The sequence below is a fragment of the Pezoporus occidentalis genome, unplaced genomic scaffold (assembly GCF_034315485.1).
Source record: "Pezoporus occidentalis ecotype Australia unplaced genomic scaffold, CSIRO_AGI_Poc_V1 ctg39, whole genome shotgun sequence".
Taxonomy (NCBI): Eukaryota; Metazoa; Chordata; class Aves; order Psittaciformes; family Psittacidae; genus Pezoporus; species Pezoporus occidentalis.
Window position 1 is genome coordinate 5,545,319 of NW_026915713.1, and position 9,462 is coordinate 5,554,780.

Consider the following 9,462-nt stretch of genomic DNA (forward strand, 5'->3'; position numbering starts at 1 on the left):
AATCAGGTAGCAGTAAATTATCACCAGATCTCCTTCCTTGCAGTTTTTATAATCTTTGTTTAGAAAGCCCTTAATGGAAGGATTTTGCTCAGACACTACAGTCTGTCTCCTACTAGCTGATTTAACATGCTGGTTTGTTGTAGACATACCGAGATACTTAGAGATTAATATTTAAACTGAAAAAAAGTCTTGCAAATTGGAATTTACAGATTCAATAGACAAATTAGTATTTTCCCCTTTGTCAGTAACTGGGAGACTCAGTCCTGCTGATTCCCAGGGGTTGAATTTAGTTGGAAAAATTTCTGAGGAAAGTCGATACTCGGACTTCATTTTTATTTTTTAAAGTGTAAAATGGTTTACTTGTGTGTACATATATTTTTTTCTTAATATTGTGAGGAGAATTTTGCAGGGCTTTTTTTTTTTTAGTAGATAATTTCTTGACTATTATAAAAATCTTCAGTGAGACAGTTGTGTTCTAAGCTAAAGGTGGACAGTGTTTGTTGGCATCTAGGACCAATGTTAATTAAAAGCATGTAAGTTAAGGAAAGTGCTTTATGGCAATAAATTTAACTCTGATCAAAGGCTGTATGTAGTATTTTCTTTGTAGAATTGTATTCTTGGAGGAGAAGATGGTTTGTATCTGTCTCAGTATATATTAATCTGCAATGTATCAAACAAAATTGAGGTATTTATTGTATCTGTCCAAACATTATTGCATCACGGATTACTCGTTTCTGTAGCAGATAGAAAATTTTGCAACTAATGTATACATCTTGTTGAGCTGAATATAATATATTTTTTATTAGCCTGTAAATAAATATACTCTTATTCATTGCAGTGATTTCTGCACCTAATTCAGACTGTTATTTAATTTTCTTCTGGTTTGATATGTAAAATACAGACACCCGGCCCTGTTTGTTTTCTCTTAAGCCTGTAGTCCACACCCAGCCAAAAAGCTAGTATGAGGGAAAACAGAAACTACGTAACATGAATTTTGACACTAATCCAGTATTGGCCAGCAATGGTTAATAGCAGATTTTTTAAGAAGATGAGGTTCTAGGACATGTCCCAGATTTCATTGAGATGCATTTTCTGATGCATGTTTTTCAGTAAAAGAGAAAAAAATGAAGTATTTGCAGTGTTTGGCTGGATAATAATACCAGATACATTGTGAAACTTTGGGCTAAGAAGAGCTGTAAAGACCCAGACCTGTCAAAGTATTAAGTCGTTTGGGTAAAATTGTGGAAACTGCCTTCCCCCCAGCTCCTCCTCCCCCCCCCCAAGTTACAAAACAAAACCCTTCAAATTAGATTTTTTTAGTCCTGATGTTAAAGTCTTTTAACTCAGTTTGTTTTGTGTTTCTAATTATATTTTTAAAACCTGATCTCTCACCAATATTTGAGTGGTCATCTTGCCCTACAGCATCAGGTTCATCTGGATGGCTAGAGAGCTGAAATGAAAGGTAATGGTATGGTAACTGTGGTAGTAGTATAATTACGGTAGTACTTAAGGGTTTATTGAGAATGTGTAAGTAGAGAGTAGAAGAGTGTGAGGATTGGACTGGCTCAATAGACAAGGCTGATTCATGCTGGATGGAAAGATGTATAGTACACAATTGGTGAGGGCTAGAGCTGCAAGTACTTATTTCTTAGCTCTAAAATTTTTAGAAGGGTTAGACATGGGTGACTTCAGCAGATGGAAGGAAGAGGGAAAGGGGAGGAAACTTACTTTAACTGTCACAAAACAAGCAGAGGATTAGAGGCAACTATGAATGAAGATGAAAACAGATGGGAAAAGGAGAAAAAAAAAAAAGAATTTTCTTTATGTCAGCTGGGGTCAAGGAAGATAATTCCAAATTTCTTTGTGTTCCAATACCCGACTGAAGGACCTCAGTGGCTGCTCCCAGTGACCACAGTCACAGAGTAATCTGCAGTTTTTTCCCATGATTTACATATGATAGAAAAGAGGAACACATCCTGGGCTAAGTTATGTGTAAGGAGTCCATTTTTGCCAGTTAAAATGTCAGATTAATGACCTGAAAACTACCTAAAATATTTTGTGCTACCTTTTTGCCCACAGCGTGTCTTTTCCAATACAATGTGATTTCACATCTTCAGGAACTTCTTCAGAAGTTTCACAGCTGGAAGGAAACCCAGGAGTTGAGAAGTGGTGAATTGACATTGAAAGAAGAGTACTTCTTTAATTACTCTTTTCTCAACAGGTCAGTTGTTGCTTCTCATGTTTTGGAGTAGGCTTACCTTACCTGTGTTTACCTGGTGTACCCCTGCCACAGATGTACTTTGGTATCTGCTCCTGACACCCTCATCTGTCCTGTGTGGGGGACAAATGGGGCTTCTGAGCTGAGTAAGGCCGAAGTGGTATTTTTCAAGGGTTTTCCCTTTATAAGGGAAAATTAAAGCCACTTGGGTAGATTTTCCACACACAAGTGTTTAATTCTATCACCCATCACAATTACGTGGTGTCTCTGTCAGCTTCCTGCTCAGTGTGCCAAGACTTGTTTCTCCCAGGTGTCCCAAGGATTGGAGCATTGGAGCTGTCAGTGTTTTGAAGGTTCTGCAGGAATGTGCTCTTCCAGTCCCCTGTGACAGGTATGTTAGAAGGGCATTGAGCCCTGAATAAGAATCCAGGAAAACCAGTTAAAATTGTGCTGTTTTTTTTCTCTGTAACTTCTGCTTTAGGTAATGATCATATTTCCCTCATTATGTTTTTTGCTCTCTGTATTTCTGTAAATCTTCTTGAAATGCAAAAGCACTGCTCCTCTGAGCTGCAGCCTGAGCCATTTCCCTAGATTCCTCTCTGTCAGCTGAGGGGCCACCAACTCTCTGCTGCCTTTTCAATGGCTGGGTCTCAAACAAGAGGCGAGGGAAATGTAAAAACCGAGCAAAATAAGAGTATAGACATTCACAGACATGTTTGGATTGCCCATACTGCTGGAATCCAGGGGTGCCTGGGAGGCATCTGGTAGCTTAGGTTAAATTGCAAGTCTTCAAATTCTTAACAAATACATATGTAAATCTCTGTAAATCCTGCTGATTAAATCTTCATTGTCCTATTGGCTGTCTAAATATTTGCACAAATATTACTTCTGTAAAATGGAATAAACCAGATTGGCATGTTTGGCTTTTTTTAATGATACTTTATCTGCTGTTGTCCAGTGTTTACGTTTGTTACCAATTTCTTTAAGGGAATGGAAGCATTAAGTCATGCTGCTGAACTGGAGCAGCTCTGCATTCGATCCACTGGCCTTATGCTGCTGGGGATGTCCTTGCCCTGAATGCTTTTCCTTCGGACATGAAGGGGTGTTCCTGTTCACTTCCCTGTGAAGAATTTGGGTGTTCCCTGTTGCAACAACTGGTAGTGAGTTTGCCATGTTGACCCTTTCTTGGCTAAAGGCAGGGGAAGAAGGCTGCTGAGGGTTGCCCATGCCGATCCTTTTATAGGATAAGAGCCTTTAGGTTATGTCCACAAAGGCATCAGTTCCTCTTGATTTAATTTATAATTTACATGATTATTTATGGCTCCATGGGAAGGGATTCCCAGGGGGTGCTGTGACTTAAAACTCTGCAATGGGTACGTACGTCAGCTGCTGAGTATTGGTTGGCACCTTTAGGCTTGGAACTAAGGAATGGACTTTTTATATAAGATAAATGGGGATTTTTGTATAGCTGTCCAGTGAGTGTTACTGCACAGCTTCCCATTTATTTGATCTTACTTGTCCTGTGTGACAGCTCAGACGTTCTGCTGATATACAACAGACGTGGGGTGTCATGAGACAATTCAGAGAGTTAGCAGAAATTTTTCACATCTGTTGTGCTCCTAAAGTGGTTATTTTAAATCCAGGCCACATACTACTAACTTTGAAACTGATTTTATTTTGAAATGAAAGGGCACTTCTACGTATTCAGACTGCTATGTCTTAGTAAGTTAATGTGGTTTTCTTGAGTGATCTGGTTAAACAGGCAAGCGTACTTCAGGCTGTCTCAAGTTTATGCTATTTTCAACACCAAAACTTGTCTGTTATGTAGTAATTGCTGTTTGCAGTCAGAGTCCTAGGTTTTGGTGCTGTTTTCATTTGTATTTAGTGCCGAAAGGGGGCAGCAGCTTCCTTCAAATCTTCAGCATTGAAGAGCGTTGAAGAAATGGAACCTATAGTTGTAGCTTGGATGCTGGTGGGTTTTGAATTTAAAAAATAGGGAAACTTTATTCGTTAGATCTATTTCTATTAATATGTGTTCTTAAGATAACAAACATGCAGTCTAGATCACGTCCTGTAGCAAATGCTTTGCAGGTGACACATGTAATGGTAAAAATTGACCTCTGTATTAATGTAGCCTATGTACAAGCACATGTACGCGCAGAGACACAATTTCATATAGCTCTAGTTTCATGACTTGTTAAAAGATACTGAAACATTCCCATCAGTTACTTTTAAAATGAATGCTCTGCTCTTACAAGCTTACATCCATGCAGTGAAATTTTTTTCTGTGGGTGGATTAAGTCTTTCCAAAAGAAGGGACTGAATGCCCTGAAAACAAGAAACCAGATACTGGATAGGTTTGTAAACGCTCCTGCCTGCACTTTGCCAGTGCTCTTCAGTCATGATACTCAGCCTGTTTGCATTCCTGGGATCTTTGCTGGAACAGAGGCTGCTCATGGTCACGTCACACTGTGGCAGTGAAAGACTACGTTTTGTTCTAGTCTATGTTTGAACAGAAGTGCCGTGGTTGGAAGAAAGAGGAAGGCCAGTTCACATTGACCCAGCGTTATCTTTACTGCTGTTGGCTTTCAGTGACCACCAAATGATAGTGCAGTCTCCAGACCTTGTTTGTTGTTGTTAGCCAGGTGATCAATGAACTTGTTAGTAAAATGCTCTCTGGCATAAAATATTTACACCCCTGATGCTGGTCCTTGTGTGGTGATGTGATTGTATTATAAATAGGGGAGACGGGGTGTGGAGTGTGACTTCATCTGTCAAAAATTTAGCTATATAAATTAAATATCCTAAAGGGTATCTTCTAGGAATGTCATCTGCCAAGTATTTGTAAGATAATTTACTGCAGCATTGTTACCAAAATGGTGGCTTGCTGTGTGTTGTGGGTGTCAAAAAAGACTTGTGCTGCCTTTTACAATGAGATTCTGAAAGTGGTTGGATATCTGTGGAAGAGAAGTTGCATGAGCTGTCCACAACCTTTCCATGTCCACGTATGGCTCCAGCATTTCCATGTAAGAGGCATGCTTTATCCAGGTCACCTTACTCAAATTTTATAAAACTGTCTGTCAGAACAGATGGTGTCACTTAAGGATAAAAAGCTTAGCCATAGATGCGAAGTAAAGCTGCCTCTTCAAGTGAGGTCTGCTAGCTCCTTTTAGTCTTTATCATCCCTGTCTTCTCTTGCTGCATGACAGAGGACTTCCTGCATGTTTGCAGTCAGTGTTTTCAGAGGCCTTTACATTTTGGGGTGGGCTTGATTTGTTGCTTACAGCTGTGGACAAGTGGCAGCATCTCTGTCTCAGCTTGTCCATCTCTGAAATAGTTGCCTGGGTCACAGAAATTAAGCTGTGTAAAATACGTTTGTCAAAGCTATAGCTCCTAATACACGCTCAAGGCATTATATTGTTCAGACCAGAGGCTGGGTGGTGGGTAATGCAACTTACATTCTTTCTGCAATCTTTTGTCCCCTTCTTTTATGTCAAGCATCACCACCCTCTCTGCTGTCTGCCACTTCTCATGGAGGAGGACTTCTCATAAGGTCCCTGTCATGGATCAAGCTTCAGCCATTGATGTGTGTTTCCATACTGTTTGTACTAAATTTTTCTTGGTGTTTCTTTTAAGCCTGGAATTTTGGCATTACTTTTTTGCCTGCCTTCTAAGAGGCAACACATACATGTTTTTAAAGTCTGCTATTGTCTGTTGTCATCTGTTGGCTGAGAGAACATCATAGGTTTTGAATAATTAGTTACGTTGTAAGTTTTCTCACTTGTCTTAGTAGATTGGATTCACAGGAGGAAATGCTGGGTATTCACAGATACTGCTCCTCTTCAGGTGAGCAGATAATGCAGATCATTAAAGGAGCTTTTCCAGCAAGCTCTGTTACAAATTGTGTTTTGTCAAAATTACAGATTTCTGAGGTCAGGTCATGGTGGTTAGCAGGACACAAAAGCCTCAGGAACAGTAAAATGTTATATATGTTAGCTGATATTTTTTGCTATGCTGAAAAAATTATGTTATGTTTCAACTTAATCAAGCTATCTTCTTCCTGGGTTTCTCTTTTTAATACATGCAAATGTATAAAAATAAATGGAATGATCAATAACATTTTGGATGTCACATGGCAGCTCGGTAGCTGTGTTGCGAGTGTCTGAGTAAATAATGAATTTACTCAGGACAGGACAAGAGATTACTGAATAACCTTTGCATACTGTAGAAGGCAAATGTTTTTCAGGACTTAGAGATGCACTATGTGAGGCCAAGCCTAAACAAATTGGTGAAGTCTGAATGAAAATGTCTCCAAATTCTCATGTCTAGACTATGCAATGAGATAGCACAGAAAGTCAGATGCTAGGCGTCCTCCTTATCATGGATATCATGAGTTTTCCCCAACTAAGGATGTCTTCCCTCTTGCGTTTATCTAGTTTTAAAATGCTTTATCTAGTTTAGAAATGCTTTATTTGACCTCATCTTGTGTGTCCTTTATGGATGGTAGGACTGTAGTGGGGGCTTCAAAAAAAGAAACCCTCAGGAAAGGTTTCTGATTTAAGTTTGAAAGCGATTGTGCAGAAGTGGCAACTTCCCTTTAAATAAGTATGTTCCTTGAAACTTATTTCCTCTTTAATAATCCATAGGCATTGCTGCTGCTTCTTCATAATGTTGTTAGTCTTGTTAACCCCACACAGCTATAGCAGGGTGATTTTCAGTATAGGCATCAACAACACTGATGAGTTTCAAATGAAATGATAAATTCTGCTTTCATTTACCCCATGCTGTGCTATCACAGTGGAGGCTGGAGGTCAGTGCAAGCTTGCATCATAGCTGACATTGAAATAAAAAAAAAAAGGGCAGTATGGAGCATTTATTATGGAAAATAATGAGGAGAAAAGGAATGCAGCAACACAACCTTGTCATTCCTTGGGTCCGGACTGATTACAGGCTAGGGGTGTCCTTCAGACATCCAGTTGCTGAGCAGAGCTAATCTGGTTTTGGAGGCAGGGTGAGCAGGACTGCTGTGAGACCACCAACTCCTTTGTCAGGTGTCACAGAACTCTTTTTGTTACTTGCCCTCCTGAACTAAACTAGAGAAAAATTACTGGTAAAAGCCAGGACACAGACAAATAATTGCACTTCATTTAGTTTTTATTAACTACCTCAGTGGTGAATTTATATGCACATTTTTGAAAGTGTTGCTGAAATGCAACACTACCGATTTAAGGTCAAAGGATGTTAGAGTAACATAATGTAAACAGTGTAATTTCTTATGGCAGTAGTGCTTTTTTGCTGTGGTTGGTTTTTAGATGCCTAGAAATAACAATTGAGTGAGTCCTCATGTCAGATGATTGCCACCTGTATTATATGGATGCGACATTGGGGCTTACTGGGGATGTTGCAGCAGAGCTGACTGGGGGTTTTCCTTAACACTTCTCCCATTCACCAGTGGGTGTAGGTCAGAGACAAGGGCTCTACCGGTTTCTGATACTGGTCACCTGGTTTGCTCTGTGTTGCAGATGCAGATTAGATCACCTGAGCCCTGGAATGCCTCTGATGCCTTCTGCAATATTCTGCGTGGCCACAAGCCCATTTTCCTGCAGTGCAGATGAGTCCTGGAGCAGCTCAGTTTATGGTAATGTGTTCAGAGAGTCTGGCAGTGATGGAGTGGTGCTGGGGAGAGTGCAGTAGTCCTTGCCATGTGTCTGCACAGGGTAAGAGTCTTCAGCACCATGGAAATCAAATCATACATATTTTAATGATAACAATCCACCAAATGGGTAAACACAGTTAAGTGTCAGTTCGTGTAACAGGACCTACAGCCTGACAGTCCCATCCTGTGTGGGGAATATTTCATGCCTAAACGGTGCTCCACTAAAATGTGTTCACCGAGTGAAAAACTACCAAATGGCAGTTCATGGGAAAAATTCAAGGAAAGTCTGTATTAAAACCCAAGTCTTCCTGGTTTTAGCCACACTGGTAATGCAGACAAGCCATGGGATTCACACCCTGCTTCCAAAGGTTGGAATCCAACCTCATGGGGATTTTTTTAAATACTGAAGCAAGGATTCCCCAATTTAAAGCACAGAGGTGCTAAAGATGCTGCTGTGACTGCTGCCATATTAGCTCAGTGGTTACGCTACTCATCAGGTGCAGGGGGTGCAGGTTGACCTCAGTGCTTTTTCTGCCTTCCCCCATCTATGCAGAGACCACTGTAGCCAGTGGGCTGCTGAGCTTAGTGAACCCAGCCCGTGGATGGTGTCTGGAGAGGGAGGTGAAGCGGGGTGCTTGATCCAGAGAAAGACAGTAAAATAAGCAGGTGATGCTATAAGTGACTGAGTAGTACATCCAGTGAGCTGGGAAATCCTAGTTCTAGTATGCAAGTCAAGGACTAGTTTTAATCTGTTGCCTGTTGGATGCAAAGATTCTGGTAGGTGCTAAGGTAGGGTTTAATACCTGATGTTAAAGCTCTAGCAGCTAAATGAAATATGGAAATACTCTTTAGATACACTTGCTAGGAAAAAAAAAAAAGGTTTTGTATTTTATTTGTATTGAGTGTTGGAAAGTTACTTCACAGAAGAATAAGAATTCACATTCACCAGCCTAAGCCACTGAGAGCAAAAACCATTTGTGTTTTTTCTGTGGTGTTTCAGGAACTTTTGTTGTAGTTGTTTTTTTGTGTGTGCTTTTTGTTTGTTTGTTTGTTTGTTTTCTAAGTATAAGCCCCAGCTGGGAATGTGTGCTAAGCTGGCATTGTTTGTTTTCAGTTGTAGGTAGCGTACATCATCTTTTACACTTTCTTACCTCAAGAGCTGCCTTCCTCCATTCCCTTGGTCAGAGACATGTGCAGTTACAGTACATGACCCTGTTCTGGCAAAGTCAGAGGCTTGCCATCAGCTGCAGCTGGGACAGGCAGGCCCTTGGTGCTATGATCAGTTAATATTTAACCTTCTTGTGAACTCTGGCTTACTGTTCTGGCCTGCTGGGAGTGCCTGCTCAGGAAAGAAGTTTGGTATGGAAATGCTATTGAATGTCTCCATTGACCAGAGGGTCAGACTCTGCTCTCACATGATCTCTATAAAGATGTTTGAGAGAAACCCAGAGCTAATGCAGCCCTCCCAAGTGTGTAAATGTCTCAGAATGGCTCATCTTCTAACCTTCGCTGTGGAAAGAAAATTTTGAAGTCTGTGTTGTTTGATGAGGCTGCCTGTGTTAATCCTGTGACTGGTTTTGATGGTGAG